At 39.2% G+C, this 16,038-nt stretch overlaps 1 protein-coding gene across 9 annotated transcripts in view; it reads left to right on the top strand.

Annotated features, from left to right (window-relative positions):
• The window catches only part of DMD (dystrophin), a 2,070,581-nt gene that overhangs the window by 1,711,109 nt on the left and 343,434 nt on the right, over nucleotides 1–16,038 (top strand). The window lies entirely within an intron of this gene.

The following is a 16,038-nucleotide window of genomic DNA, read 5'->3' as shown; positions in this document are numbered from 1 at the left end:
ATGTGATAATTGCCTATTTCTATCATTTCGTCTTCATTTATTAGCCAGAGTACTTCTGTGGGAAAAAAAAGTCATTCATCACTATTTGGGCACCCAGTATACCATTCACATTTGATAGGCAGGATACTTTCCCAGCCTTCAGAATAACAAGTTGTTCACTGGAATTCTCTAACAGTGATGAATTGTTTCTCTCTCTCTCTCTCCCTCTCTCTGTCTCTTTCTCTCTGGTTTGCTCATTCTTATATTTCTGTTTTCTCTACTAGGCTCTGAGTGGGGAAGTCAGAGATTTGGTCTTGCTCATCTCCAAGACCCTAGTACCTAGCAAAGTGTCTGGCATACATTGGATGCTGATAAGTATTTTTGAAATGAGAATAAAAGCACAAGAACAGAAATGAATAGTGAACCAAACAAATGACTATCAAACAGCAAAAGTTTGATAAAATGGTAGCACTTCTATATGTTCAACACTTAAAGAAAGATCTCTGTGGAGCCACAGACAAAGGTGGCATCTTTGAAGCCAAGGTTTTATATTATTCCAGAGAAGAGAATATAGACGATTACTCAAAGGGAAGGGAACATGAGGGAAGATCCAGGAGCCTCTGCAAAAAATTGCCTAGGAAACTGACAGTTTCTTCTTTAACCATTCCCCTTCATAAAATTCAGAACATTAAATTAGCTCTGTCGTAGGGTGAAATATAATAGTGACATTTTTTAAATGTTCTAACTTTGAATAAATAGTCAAAACACTCTGGTGTATGTGGAGAAGAGCATTCATTGAGACAGAAGGGCATTTTAAATAGAATGCATTATATGATATAAAGAAACGAGACACAATTTCTACAAAAGGTGTAATCTTAGTCTAATTCTAGAAACCAAAGATGAATCATTGGACAAGTGCACTGGTAGTCAGGACAGACTGTAGTCACATTCCTCCATAAGTTAGATTGTGGTTGCTACTTTGTTCTTCAGCTGTAAGATGAGGAATTTGGTCCAAATAATTTCCACAGTCCCCACTAGCCAGCACCTTGTTATAAATACTCCTTCATTATCCCTTGTTATTGGCTTTGGTTCCTTGCTAACAGTGGTAAAATGTTAGTACTTATTCTCAGTCCTTCTACACAGGAATCTCATGACCAGTAACATGCTTTTGGGAGATGGTAATGCTAGAGTGATGGGTAACATGCACCGGATTGAAATGAATTAAGCCCCACTTGGCTGGTGTGCTTGTTCAGATACCTGTTACCCTTCTTTGACCTCTCAGGACTTCCAATCCGTGGATAATTCTGTGTTCTAGATGTTAGTTCCACTGCTCCTCTATCTTCGTCTCCCTCCAAATGCAACTTAGATTCAATCATAAAACATTTTAATAACTCTTTCCCAAGACCCTAAGGTCCTATGCTTTATTATCTTTTCATAGCTGCCATCTGCAAAACCCCAAAGCTTGGAAGATCTAACTAAATACTTTCTCCTGTCCAAACAACAACTGAGCAGACCAGTATAGTCACTTTTTCAGGTTGGCAAACCAAGCCTTCCTTTGACAAGCCCAATATGTCACTGGATCAGTTTGTCTCCAAAATAGTTCCTGACTCTGTCTATTGCAGTCATCACCATAGTTACAGAGGACCATTTATCCTAACCTTTCTGTGTCTACTCTTGCCACCCTACGCTGCCATCTTTACATTTCAGCCAGAGTAACTTATGTAAAAACGTGTATTGAATTATGTCAGTCCCCTTCTTAGCACTCTTTAGTGGCTTCTCCGTGCCGTGGAGAAAAGACCAAAATCCCCAGAAAGGGCTGCAACCTTCTCTTTTCTCACTGCTCTTCCTCTTGCCCTCTGGACACGAGCCATGCCGCCTTCTTTTGGTTTCTGCAGTTCTCTGTGTTCTTCTCAGGTGGTGCTTGGAACATGCCGGTCCTCTGTCTGAAGCCCCTTCCACCTACTCCCACCCTTCATAATTTCCTGGCTAACATCTGATAATCTTTTACATCTTGGCTCAGACATCAAGCAGGATTTTTCCCTGCTGCCCACATTTGACCAGACCTTCCTCTGCATGCTCTCATATACAGCCTACTTTTCCTTCTGCAACTTAGCATTCTTTGTCATCATATACATGTGTAAATATTTGATGCCCGTCAATCACCTTCACGAAACCATGTGCTCCAAGAAGGCTTCTTTTGGGGAGGAGGTTGTCATTTTTATACCCAGCACTTTATAAGGTGCCTGGTACAGGGTGGACACTAAATAGGTGAAGAAACAAAGGAATTAAGGAAGAAAGGGAAGGAGGAAGGCAGAAAAATCAATCAGTAGTCTGATCTTAACCTTGTTCATTCTTCTCTAATTTACTGAGACCAAGGGCAAGGAAAGAAAGAAGAAGGAGGGATGTGCCTTCCTCACTGCAGGATTTTTCTGTTAATTCCCAACTCAGCGTCCGCGTGTACCGTGGAGAGCTACTTTGATGCCCACTGTTTTTACTTGTGGTCTGGCCCAATGTTATCACAAGCTTCTCTTTGTATCCTTAAGAAAAATTCTTGTCACAAAACACTCTTCCTCCCTCAGAGAACATCATCACTCCAAAGTGTTGATGAGAGAACAATTTAGCACCCTGTTTACTCAGAGTTTTGTCACATTTATGCAGTAGCCCTTTCAGAGTTGCAGTGGAATGCCTGTCTAGTTAGCAATGCTCGTGGCGCCTGTTGGCAAGAAGAACAAAGGAAAATCCTTGAAACTGAGCCTCTTTATCTGATCTTCTGAACTTCCTTAGGAAGAGAGAAAGGAAATATAATCAGTGCAAACCTCTGTCAAGATCTAGTCTTTGACAGATTTTGTATTTGTAGACTTGTTTTACATTGCCACATTCCTGGGATTATAAATTGTCTTCCTCTTTGTGGGTTTCTGGATTCAAATACTGTTGATATAGAATGTTTAGTATCAAGATGGGTCACTTGTTATCATAAACTTATTCCCCATGTATTTGGTGTGTCACTTTTTTTTTCAAATCCCCTGCTCACTATCTATTTGTAAATTATTAATGCCCCTGGCTATTGCCTTTTGTGGGAATCCAAATCCCATTAGAATGTCAGAAGTCGAAACCATAGAAAAATATTTTTCACTTTTCTTTTCTATAAATCAGGATGTTTATAAAAGAGGTAATTTATTCCTCTTTGGATATCATTGCAGATTAATGATAACACTTTATAGCAAAATATCGTTATGTCTTGTACTCTTAAAGCAAAAATATATGGTCATTCTCAATCACTTTGATGGAGGAGTGTATGGTTTTCTTGTAGGTAAAATTCCGAAACAGTCCATGCAGGTAGTTAGGGCCCACAGGCTCACTCCCCAAAGCAATTTGCACACCCATGGGAGTGGATCTTTGTTCCCCACACCAGCTGGGCAGCACAACTGCAACTGGAAGGGCCCTCAAGCCTAATTAATAAAATAATGCTCCATATGCGGTGAAGTGTTATAAATAATTAAAGCTCAAATATGCCTTAGCAAATACAAACTGACCAATTTTTATATCTTTTGAATATATTATCCTGGCTTTTACGGTTCCTCATTACTTGCCTCACTAGACTGACTCGTTTTCAATTAGTGTGTATTATTCCGGTCCAGATATATTTTTAAAACTGACTTCCTTTGTTTTACTTGAGCAGTCACTAAAGTGATATTTATTACTTGTCTACTTCTGTGATTAACCTAGAGAGAGTTTTAAAGGAGCAAATCATAGTGGGAAATTTCTAAGGAGAACTGCAATAAACCATGAGCTTATTTAACTCCCTTCGACCGACCTCAAATCCAAATGGGGATTAGGTCTTGATTATAAGAACCCTGTAGGTAATGACTTTTTGTTTGCATTTGTACTAATGAAATTGTTTGTCATTAGGCTTTCATCTTTCAATTTAAAAATCTCTCTAATTCCTTCCCTTGAGACCATTAAGGACACCTTCAAAGCTTCCTGAGATTTTCTGGTCAAGATTGAGATGGAAGTAATCAATACATACATTATTAAAACAGTGGACAGAAAGCCATTATTGCGTGGAAGCTGTTGACAAATGAAAAGGCTTGAATAAAGTAGTTTACTTGTTCATTTGTCAGGTCGTATATTATGCATGTTCGATTTCCTCAGAAGTCACCACAAAGTGAGGGAGAGGCTCAGAAATTCAATAAAATTATCCTGGAATCACGCTGTTGATTATACATTTATTTAAGCTAATTCTGTTATCAATGCAGGCCTGCCTCCTTTGGGTACATTTTAGTATGTGTGTCCGCTTGATGAGTTCCCTGTGTTTTCTTTCCACAGAAACAGAATATGTCTTTGGGTGCCATTTGTGAATGTTAAGATTCAAGTCAGCTCTGTGTTAAAAAAAAATGCATTGTTCCCTAGCACCTCTGAAAAACAACAAAAAAAGGCTGTGATAGGGTAATTCATTCCAACATTCAATGACCTGGCCTCTTAGAGTTTCTAAACAAGTTTGGTTCACCTACAAATTCACTATTAGTTTTATTTACTCTAAGCTGTCTGCTTCGCTATGTTGGAGGAAATAGACAAATAGACATCCTTTTTTTTTTTCTCAACAAATCCAAAAATTATTCTTTTAAAAGGTTAAGAAAAGCAACAAGTTCATAGCAAGACTGATAAAGAAAAAAACCCAGAAAATAAAATTTGACAGTATCAGGTGGGGATGAGGAGAACATGGCTACGGAGCTTACAGATGTTAAGATAATAAAACATCTCAAAAGTAACTTTTCACTAATAAATTTCACAATTTAAGTAAAAAGTACAAATTTCCTAAAAACAAAACATTCAGCTAAATCAAGAAAAAATTAGGAATTTGAATATTACTTTGGAAATAGGCATCTTTTTGATCTATTCTTCATCCTTAATGGAGTGCTACTTTTGTGTAAGTTTCATATTTTATGCAATCATATTTAGGAATGCTGAATAGAAAAGATTTTAAAATTATTTTTAGAACCACATTTCTAGGCATTTGAGGGAGTCTTCTGAAAACTAGCTATATCATCAAAACTTGAGAACGGAGCCGTCTAGGATTTGCCACTTTTCTTTAATGAGTATAATAAAATAAAATGTGAATAATTTACAAATTAGCTTCTCTACCAAAGTCCTCTTTCTAACCACATCAAAACACTGATATCTTGAAAAATATTCTTAAAATAATATTTGTATAGGACTTTGCCTTTACAGGACACTTTTATACATTCATTTAATTTCACATAAACCCCTCTGATCATTTTCTATGTTCTTCCTTTTACCCAAAAAATTATTTTAGGAAAAACTGTGGCATAACTCTGACTCCTATTATGTATCGATTCTTTCAGCGATTATTTATTGAGGGCCTGTCCTGTGCTGGGGCCGAGGATACCAAAGTGACCAAAATGAGACTCTGCCCACACAGATTTTCAGACTTTCCTGAGCGAATATGAAGTAAACCAACAAATTAGCATATAAAGTCCTGTCAAGTCAGTGCTATGAGGGGAAAATAAACACAACAGGAATAGAGAAAGAATGAGAGTAGCGGCCTACCTGAGGAGGTTGTATTCATTTGCACAAAGGTCTGAGTGAGTGAGCCACGCAAAGACCTTGAGTGAAGAATATTTGAGGCAGAAGGAGCAGCGAATGCAAAAATCCAGATGTGAGAGCAGGTTTGGTGTGCTCCAGGAATAACTAGATGGGCTAAGGATGCGTTGTAGAGAGAGGCAAAGGCCAGGTAATAGTTGGGTTACCTGCTGCAGCTTGGAGTCGATTTTATTGTGTGTGTGATGAGACATCCCTGGAGGGCGATGAGCGGGGGTAGTGTGATGTGGTTTCATGAGTCCTAAAGTTGACTCTGGCTGCTCTATGGAGAGTTGACAGTAGGAGGAGCAAAACTGAAAGCAGGGAGAAAGTTGGGAGGGTGTTGAAGTCATTTAGGAAGAAGGTGATGATGACTTGGCCTAAAGTGGAAGTGATAGACATTGTAAAAAATCATTTGACCCAAGATCTATTTTGAAGGTAGAGCTGATTGAACGTATGAGAGATGGGATGGGGAATGTGAAAGAAAGTGAAGAGTCAAGGATGACTCTGAAGTCTCTGATTTGAACAACTGGGCAAATGATAATACCATTTATGGAGATGGGAAAGACTTTGAAATGATCATGGATGAGGGCGTGTATGTGGAGCAAAACAAGTGTTCCATTTTTGGATTATATTGATAGAGACAAATGGTATGATTCAGAAATTTTTCACCACTTACACTTGACAGTCTCAGATTTTGGCTGAGCCTCTTGAGAATGGATATAAATTAGTCACAGGGTCTCCTAATAATCCATTCATCTGTACTGTTGTTCAGAAGGAATTTCCAAAATTTAGGGTTTAGGTTCAGTGACCTAAGACCTAATTCTCTAGGTGACCATGGGAACAGATTGAGTGTTTGCCAGTGATTTCTCAAGGTCAGCTCAGAACTTAACAACATTATTGTCAGTAGGAAGTGACTTCCCCAGTGGTTGTTGGAAGCAGCCCAGGACTACGATTGAGAGTCAAACAGCTGTTCAAGATGCTGCGTGGGCACTAAACTATTCCTCCATAGTATCACAGATCTGCAAGCAGGCTGGACTCTCTTGTAGCCCATGCCCTTGATCTCAGAGAACACAACTTTTAGCTTAAAGGACTTCCAAAAAAATAAATCTCAACAAGGAGTCGGTTAACCGCATTTCCCCCCCTAAACACTCAAAAATGTTTTCTCATTGGATACAATGAGATTTTTAAAAATAATTTCAGGCTTGAAATATGTCCATTTATTTTTCAACTTTGCTTGAAATTGATTCAGTCTCACTTATGAATTGCTGTTGTTCATGTTGTTGACTCTCTGAAACAATAGCTCAATGTATCTGATACAGCAATCCCTTGTCTTTACTTTTCAGTGGACTGGAAATGGATGATGATGTAGTGAAACTCTTAGAAGTAGAGAGTGGAGGGTGGTTGTGAGAGCCTGAGGAGAGGATGAAATGGGAACTTGACGTTCAATATAAAGTTTCAGTTGTACAAAAGGAGTAAGTTCTAGAGATCTGCTGTACAGCCTAGGGCCTAGAGTTAACACTCCTGTATTGTCCATTTAAAACTCTCTTAAGAAGATGGATCTCATGTTAAGTGCTGTTAGCACAATAAAAAGAAATCAAGATGATTTAACCTTTTCTTTATATCCCATATGCTCCATTTGTAAAACTTCTCTAATGCCAGCTAGTTCAAGTGATTATTAAGGGAATCCTTTGTCTTTTTGCTCTGTTGTTGTTGTTCTTTCAAATTTCCTTCTTCCATTAACCCTGTGAATTTGCCTAGATTCTTAGAGGCAAAATTCCTGCAACTCCAGTTAACCACATTTCTGGATCTTGCCCTTTTCCAAGATCCTGGTTTCAAGTACACTGGGCATTGATGGTCCCTGTGTCAGCATTGAGTAAATAAAGTATTAATGATGTGTTTGAGACTCAATAAATATGGTGCCTCTTTAAGTGAGGAATGTTATTATGGTGACAGAATGTATTCAGCTTTCTTATCAGAAATAAAAACAATATAAGGGGCATATAGAAAAAGTAGAAATAATACAGAAACTAGCATGATAACATAGGATGACAAAGCTAAAACCCTGATCAATTTGTAGATATGACTGCATTAACGTCCTTGTCCTGTGCCCACTCAGGATCCATTTGTTGAGTGGCCAGCACCATTGGGATCACTTTAAATTTTAGGGTGTGTGTAGTGTTCTCCCATCTCTTAGCTAATGCTTCACACTAGAGGAAAAGCCCCAACCAGTAGTTCAAACTATGGAACTTCTGAACATGTGCACATACACATCACCTCCAGGGAAGAAATCACTAGGATTAAGAAGGCAGAGCTAATAGGGCCTCCTCTTGACGAAAATCCACTCAAGTAACTGAAAGCTTACACTCAGCTTTGGATCCGGCACATAAGAATAGGCCCAGAATAAGAGCTCTCAATTTTTCCCAATTGACAGCATTTAATTTTTTCTCTAATAATTCACGAGCCCAGGCTTTCACCCTCAAGCATGTTCTGCATCTAAATCAAACTGGCCTCCATGTAACACACTCTGGTTTTCTAACTGGGTGTTCTCTTATGTATTCAACAATATTTATTATCCACTATGTGCCAAGCTGTTGCTATAATTTTTATCATTAGTAACAGTGCCTAGAAGAGACTATCTCCAACTGCCACCGTGTAACAGGCCCCTGACCAATTAATGACCTAAATGACCTAAACGTTTTGATTATAGAATCTTCAAACTGGGGCACGTGGGTGGCACAGTCGGTTAAGTGTCCAACTCTTGGTTTCAGCTCAGATGGTGATCTCAGGCTTGTGATCTAGAGGTCATAAGATTGAGCCCCATGTGGGGCTCAGCACACAGTGAAGAGTCTGTTTAAGATTCTCTGTCCCCCTGAGGGCCTCAGAGAGGAGGGAGGTGGGAGAATGGGATAGACTGGTGATGGGTAGTAAGGAGGGCACGTATTGCATGGTGCACTGGGTGTTATACGCAACTAATGAAGCATCGAACTTTACATTGGAACCCGGGGATGTACTGTATGGTGACTAACATAATATAATAAAAAATCATTAAAAAAAAGAAAGATTCTCTCTCCCCCTGCCCCTCCCCCCACTGAAATAACTAAATTTTTTAAAAGGAATATTCAAACTAGATGTTAGAACTTTGATAAGGTGTTTAGCAAACCCCCACATTTTAACAAACGAGGGCACAAGGGCTCAGGGAGATCTTATGACCAGTTGTAGATCACCCAGTCAAGCTTTGGCCCAGCCCACACTTGAACTTTAAGTCAGCTGCCACAGCCCTCTCTTAACCACTTTAGTCTGCCTCAGAGGATGACTCTGTCAAGTTCTGCTGACACATGTGAATAACATATAGCCATTCTGTGAGATTTCAGTCTGAATAACACAAATACAGTCTTGCCACTTCAGTGGGAATATAGATAAAATTCAGCTCCATGGAAACTGCCCATGGTTGAAAGAGCCCTGTGTTTTGAAAAGCAAGGGCTTCTACTTACATCCATAGCGACAGGACCAGTATCTCTAGGTGAAGGCAGTATAGCTTTTCTCTCAAAAATGTCAGTCCCTGGGGCTCCTGGGTGGCTCAGTCGGTTAAGCCTCCTACTCTTGATTTCAGCTCAGATCATGATCTCAGGGTCCTGGGATCGATCCCTGCATTGGGCTCATACCCTCAGCTCGGAGTCTGCTTGGGATTCTGTCTCTCCCTCTCTGGCTGCCTGTCCCCCCTCTCAAATAAATAAATGAATCTTTAAAAAAACTGTCAGTCCCTGTGCCCAGAGCTCTCATCCTGCCCTTCTCCCCTCAGAAGTACATCAAGCATGTCGGTATCTCTCCCTGCATCCCCTCTACACGTGCTTCTAAGCTACTCCTCTTTATGGTATTAATAGGTATTTGAGGTAATATTCACCCTACTTGGCTTTTTCCTATAAGCAGGAGAGGCGGCGGGGGGGGAATCAAACAATCAGTGACTCAGTTGTTCTCTTACTTTCAGGTTTTTAAAATTTCTGACTTGCTTCATGGCCATTAGGATTTGCCACTTATGTATCTTCCAAATTATTATAATTCAGGGAACTTTCATTTTTCGCCATCACTCACCTTCAGCCTGGCTTAAGAATTTCAAGATTTGGATTCTAAGCGACTGGTGAACTGATGGCCTTCGGTAAATCGTAACTTAACTGTACCTCAGGCTGCACTGGTAGAACATTCACAGTATAAAAGTATCACCGCGAACACACCTATTCAACCAAACTGCTGACTCCTTCAGGACAAAGATCCAGTTCCTACATCTTCCCTCTCGTACACATAATAGGTTCAAAATTAATATTTTTCTATTAGCTAGTTAATTTGCCAGCAGTCAGTCACCCAGTTGGTTAGTATTTGTGATATATAAATACTATCTATCAGGGACACCTGGCTGGGTCAGTCGGTAGAGCACGTGGCTCTTGATCTCAGGGTTGTAACTTTGAGCCCCATGTTGGGTGTAGAGGTTGCTTAAAAAAATATTTTAAAATAATAAATAAATACCATCTATCAGATCATTTCACCTTAAAATAAATGGATTTACCTTGGGATGTCCCACTAGTACAATTTTGTAGTGCATGCTTCACATAAATTATTCTGTGAAACTTAAGAAGCTGAAGGAAGGGAAAATGTCAAACTAGTATGCCTCATTGTTTTTCTCATTTGTAAGACAGAATGTTACTTTCTTTTCACAGAAGTGCTCTAAGTCTTTTGTAGTTGCTTCTGATTGTTCCACATCACTGTTTTAGGCCCTTGGGCCTGGCTATCTTGGAAAGGTGAGGAGGAAGCTGTGGGGAAGAGGATGAGTTTTAAAGAAAATAATTTCTGTTCAAAAGATTCAGGAAGTAAATATCTTAACATGTGAATATTGATATGTAACTAACATAAAGATTATTCTGTACGTGTATGGAGAAAAGGCTCTCTATCTGATACCTTTTTCACATCAGCACATGAATGAACGAACTTGTCCAATTTAAAATATTAAGCATAACCTCCGAGGCAAAATCAGTATAGTATAGGAGTGCCTATTTTACCAAACATCACTCAAATAGACTTCCTTTGAGAGACAACAGTTATCAAAGAGTTAAGGCTCTTGACATCGAATGTTCTTGTTTTTGTTTAAAAAATGTCTCCGTTTTCCTTCCTCTTAAAATGCAGTGAACTCTCATAACATGCAGGTTATGGTGAGTCACTTAGATACTGAAAAATGGATTTTCCCTTATTTTAAAGCAGTGTCTTCACTGGTTTTTGTCATCGTTTTCTTTGTTTTCTCATTGGCTATATAAGCCTATCTCTTTTAGGGGCGCCTGGCAGGGGGTCAGTCTGTTAAGCATCCAACTCTTGATTTCAGCTCAGGTCATGATCTCAGGGTCACAGGATCAAACCCCACATCAGGCTCTGCACTCGTTGTGAGTCTGCTGTCCCTCTCCCTCTGATCCTTCCCCCACTTCCCCCATCTCTAAAATTAATTAATTAATTAAATCTCTTTTTTTAAAAGCCTATCTCTTTTAAACTTCATGCTACAAGGACCACTGATGCTTTTTGCCTAGAAGAGTGGCTTGTACAGATAGATGCTCAAAATTTGTTAAACGAACAAGTGGAAGAAGACCTTTCCTTCTAACCATGCTTAAAAATGACAGGTTCCTATTTATGGTTTTTTCCATATGGTGAGAAACATTACCATTTTCTTTGTTCTCTGATTGTCTTGAACCAACTATTTCTCTCTTTTTCCTGGGGTTTTTAACCTTTCTTACATTTCGTCTACATGTTCCCAAATGCTGAAGATAGAGCACATAACCTTCTCTTCCATCCACTTTCTTTTCTTAATTTCAGACAACGATGTGAAAATAATGGTGCTTATGTCTTTGTAATGACAGAACTTCCTTTGTCTTTTCTTTAGACTCTTTTTAATCCTCAGTGACTCATATTTAAGAAATGAACTGTGCAGCTGTGATGGTGCTAAGCCCTTGGCAACAACTCGAGGGGCAAACAAGTGGTCTCTCACAATGGGTGTTCGCTTGTAACAATGGAGCTGCATCATCAAACAGTGTCTTAGACCTTGTCAATTTGATGGGACCTTTAAGATCTGCTTCCTTATTTTACAGACCTTACTCCAACAATCATCTCCACTTCCCCCATCTAGGTCTTTAATAGATTCCTCTCTGCTATGGTAACCAACTGTCCTGGTTTGCACGAGACTGTCCTGGTTTTAGCATTCAGAGCCCCACTTCATGAAGCACTCCCCAGTCCCCGACAAACCAGGATGATCAGTTACCCTACTACTAGCTTCCATCTTCCACCCTGTGTGAAAACCATTCCTATCCTACAAAGAACGTGTATTCCTTTTACATCATAGTCTGCTCTGTCCTCCTTCCTATTTTCCTTCTTTCCCTGTCAGAAAAAAAAATATGTTGCACAGTGTTCATCTAAAATATTTATTCCTTCTTCTCCCAGTCATTCCTCAGCTAGACCGACTTCTTTTTTTTTATTTTAATGTTTTTTTATTATGTTATGTTAGTCACCATACAGTACATCCCTGGTTTCTGATGTAAAGTTCGATGATTCATTACTTGCGTATAACACCCAGCGCACCATGCAATACGTGCCCTCCTTACTACTTCTGAGGGTACTGCCCTCCACTGAAATTGCTCTCACCAAGTCCAATGAACACTTCTCGGTGCCCGTCTTGTTTTACGTTTCTGCGTCATGGTTGGAATCTCTCGGTCACTTTCTTTCTCTCTCTTCCGTAGTTCTACACTTCTCATTTCCCCCAAGCTTTCTACCTGTCCATTCCATTCTTTCTTAGCTTCTCGTGGGATCCAGGTCCTCTGTCTGCCCATACATTTTGTATATTCTCCAGGATTTTCTCTTTAGCCCACTCCGCTGCCTGAGCAGTCTCATCTACTAAGGTAATTGTAGTCCTTGTCTCTATGCATAATCATAGGCACTCAGTGGATGTTAACTGAACAAATGGCTCCTAAATCTTCTTTACTTCTCCCTAAACATCAGACTTTGATATTTATTTCCTTCTGGAAGGAATGGTACCTCTCCAAGCTGAGCATATCATATCCTCTTACTCTGTTCTCCAAACAGACTCCCCCCTCATGTTAGTATTGGGGTTTTCATATTCATCTCCATTACTTTTATCCTGAATGTGCACATGAGATGTTCTGGATCAGACACAGATTTCTTTTAGTTACCTAACAGGAAATATCATTGCCACACGCCCATCCCAGCCTTTGCCCCAAGTCTTACTCCTAGGGAGACATGAGGAGAGCCAATGGAAAATGTTCCTACATGACCGACTGTGTATTCCCTAGGCCAGAGACCAGGAAAAAGGGTTTTCCTTTCTTGTAAAGTGGAAAGAGGCCTTTTCCACCAGAAAGGGTCCCTTTCTTCTGAAAGGGTCTCCTTGAAAACATAAATGGCCTGAATCCTGATTCCAACTTTTCTAGAAGCCAAAGAGCCCCACATGCCTCATATTTTACAAACTGGAAATGCCAAGGTCTGTTTGGTTTTTTTTTTCCTTTCCCCAAACTGTAAAGACCTAAAGAGATAGCCACTCCAGTCTTGCTGACAGCTTGGAGCTGAATCTGGGAACTTACTCTTGGCTCTAACCATTGGTCTTCTTGGATGAGAGAAATTAACTAGACACATGACTGCAGATCTAGTTCCCATGGTATGGGAAGGTTCTCAGGAGCCAGAGCTTTTTATAGGCATGCTGAGAAATCTGGAAGAGTTTATTGCCTCACATGTAGGTTAATTGCACCCAGCATTCACTCATCTCCCCAACCTGGAAACTAGAAGTCTTCCTTGCTCCTTCCTCTCTCTGTTCAGTCACCAAATTCCCACACCTCTACATACTAAACATTTTTCTACTTTATCCTTTTCTTTTTGTACCTACTGCCCTGGGTCAGGTCCTCATAATCTTTCACTAAATTCATGCAATTGCATCCTAACTGGTCTCTCTAAATGCATTTCTGCCCTTCTCATATACTTACTCTGTATTTATGTCGGGACATCTATTTGAAACACACACCCGCCCATGCCACTCCCCTGCTTAAATTCTCTCCAAGTTTCCTGATTTCCTGCAAGAAAATACCTAGGCTTCTTAGCAACTCAGAGATTGAGCTTCAATTTCTAAATTAAAGGTCAAATATAGTTTAAGATCATGACACTGTCTTAGTTGTCTCTGGATATGTCCTCTCCTTGTACTTTATGTTCTAGAAACTGGGCCTACTTGAGATAACTGTACATGCCACACTGTATTATGTCCTATGTCTTCACACATGTATTTTCATCATTTTTCTTCCTCTTCCTCTAACCAGCACTTCCCAGGCTAACTCATGTTCATGCTTAAGAATTCTTTATGAATGGTATCTTCTCTAGGAAACCTTTCCCAATTTCCTTTCCCATATTGTGCAAACCTATAGCACTTTCCACACTGTGCTGAAATTAGGGGCGCCTGGGTGGCACAGTCGGTTAAGCATCTGACTCTTGGTTTCTGGTCAGGTCGTGATCTCAGATCTTGATCTCAGGGTCGTGATCTGAGGGTTGTGAGTTTGAGCCCCACATCAGGCTCCCCACTCAGTATGGAGTCTGCTTGAGATTCTCTCTCCCTCTCCCTCTGCCCCTCCCAATCGTGCTCTCTCTCTCTCTCTCTCTCTCTAAAATAAATAAATAAATCTTTAAAAAGAAATAAATTATTTATGTGTTTGTCTCTTCTACTGTATACAAGTTTCTAAATGGGAAGAGTTATTTTGCATTCAACTTTTTTCTAGTTTCTGATACAACCACTGACACATAGTAGTTCAACAAAGGGTGCAATTATGATTTTTATATCAGTAAAGTCAGAGTCAGTTGCCTCCTGTCAAGTCCAAATGGAGAGACTAGAAAAAATAATAATTTTCTTGAAGTTGGGAAAATTAGATGTATGCACAAGAGTTGTATACACATACACACGTGTGTATGCACACACACAGATTTCAAATGAAATATTAGAGGGAGAATCAGCCTTACATGTAAGCACATAAATAGTCCATCTACTCTGTATTATAATACCTACTCTGTATTATTTCAAGGACAAAAAAATATCTCACTGTACAGAAACTACATCCCCATCCACAGACTGAATCTTAATATTTCACTTAGGGAATTATATTATTTCAATTCAAACACTTTGCTTCTCTTTAGTGAATTGTAACTAACTATGGAAGATGAATCATTTTGCAAAGTATGAAACTTAGGATTTTTCTGAATGATGAGAATTTTATTTATAGATGTGTCATATAATACAGTTCTAGAGCATTCGTACAACATAATATATCCGAAGTTCAAAGGAGATACAGCTGAATTTTCCCTTAAATTCATTAGGTAACATTGCTAAAAATAGGGCAGAATTGGAATAAAGATATGAATAATTAAGCCCTAGCTCAGGGTAATTATTATTATTATTATTATTACTTTTGCTTTTACACAGATCAATTAATGTTTATGTGGTACTTAATACTTTCATTAACATTTTTACTCTGAGATGGCGGAATATGGTCAATGAGTATCTTCGATGGTTTCCAAGTATCTGTCAATTTATTCTAGCCTCACACGATGTCTCACAAGCCTTAGCACTCAATTACGTGTGAAGTTTACTGTTTTCACTCTCTTTCTAGTGTGTTAGTTTTCTCCCTTCTTTTCATCCAGAAGCTTCCTGAAGGCAGAAACTATGCATTTTGCTTTCCTTTTAATCCCCTGTATCAGTGAAGATTACAGATTAGAGATTAAAACTGATAACTAGCCTAGATGACCCCTAGAGACCGGTTCTAGGCCTACCCTTTTATAGAAACCTGTTCCCACAATTCCTACGTCCAGTATACCTCAGAATATTCTTACCATTCTCAAAGAAGTCACATTGGATAACATATTGGGTACTTTTCAGAAGTGCTGAGTTTTTACATAGTTTACTCTTAATATTTCATTTTATTTGTTGTCAGATATTTTGACAGAATTAGCTGGTGGTTATGAATTGGATTGGTTGTATATTTCAGTACAACCTATGTTCTTCCAAATGGCCCTTCAGGCTCCCTACTATGTTCTGGATAACCATTCTTTTGGGTGCGTGAAGTATTCATTAGCCCTGCTAGGGTTTTGCAATGTGTATCTTGCAACTTTGGCTTCAGATTTCAAGTTTGACAGTCAGGTTGTACAAATAAATCACTCTTATCTTAATGAAAAGGCATTAACATATCTTGGAAGTTCCCCCCATGCTCTCCAGAATAGCTTTACACACACCATGGCTTCCTGATTAACGCAAAGATCCATATATAGCCTTCTTTATCATTTTGGGACTATCGGTTTAGAAATAAAGGAGATAGAAATTGACCTGGGAATTTCATAACCAAGTTCTGAACACCCAGGATTAATTTTGAGAAGAATGCCACAAGCCAAATA

This window comes from Ailuropoda melanoleuca, chromosome X (assembly GCF_002007445.2).
Source record: "Ailuropoda melanoleuca isolate Jingjing chromosome X, ASM200744v2, whole genome shotgun sequence".
NCBI lineage: Eukaryota > Metazoa > Chordata > Mammalia > Carnivora > Ursidae > Ailuropoda > Ailuropoda melanoleuca.
This window is presented reverse-complemented; position numbering and strand designations above follow the sequence as displayed.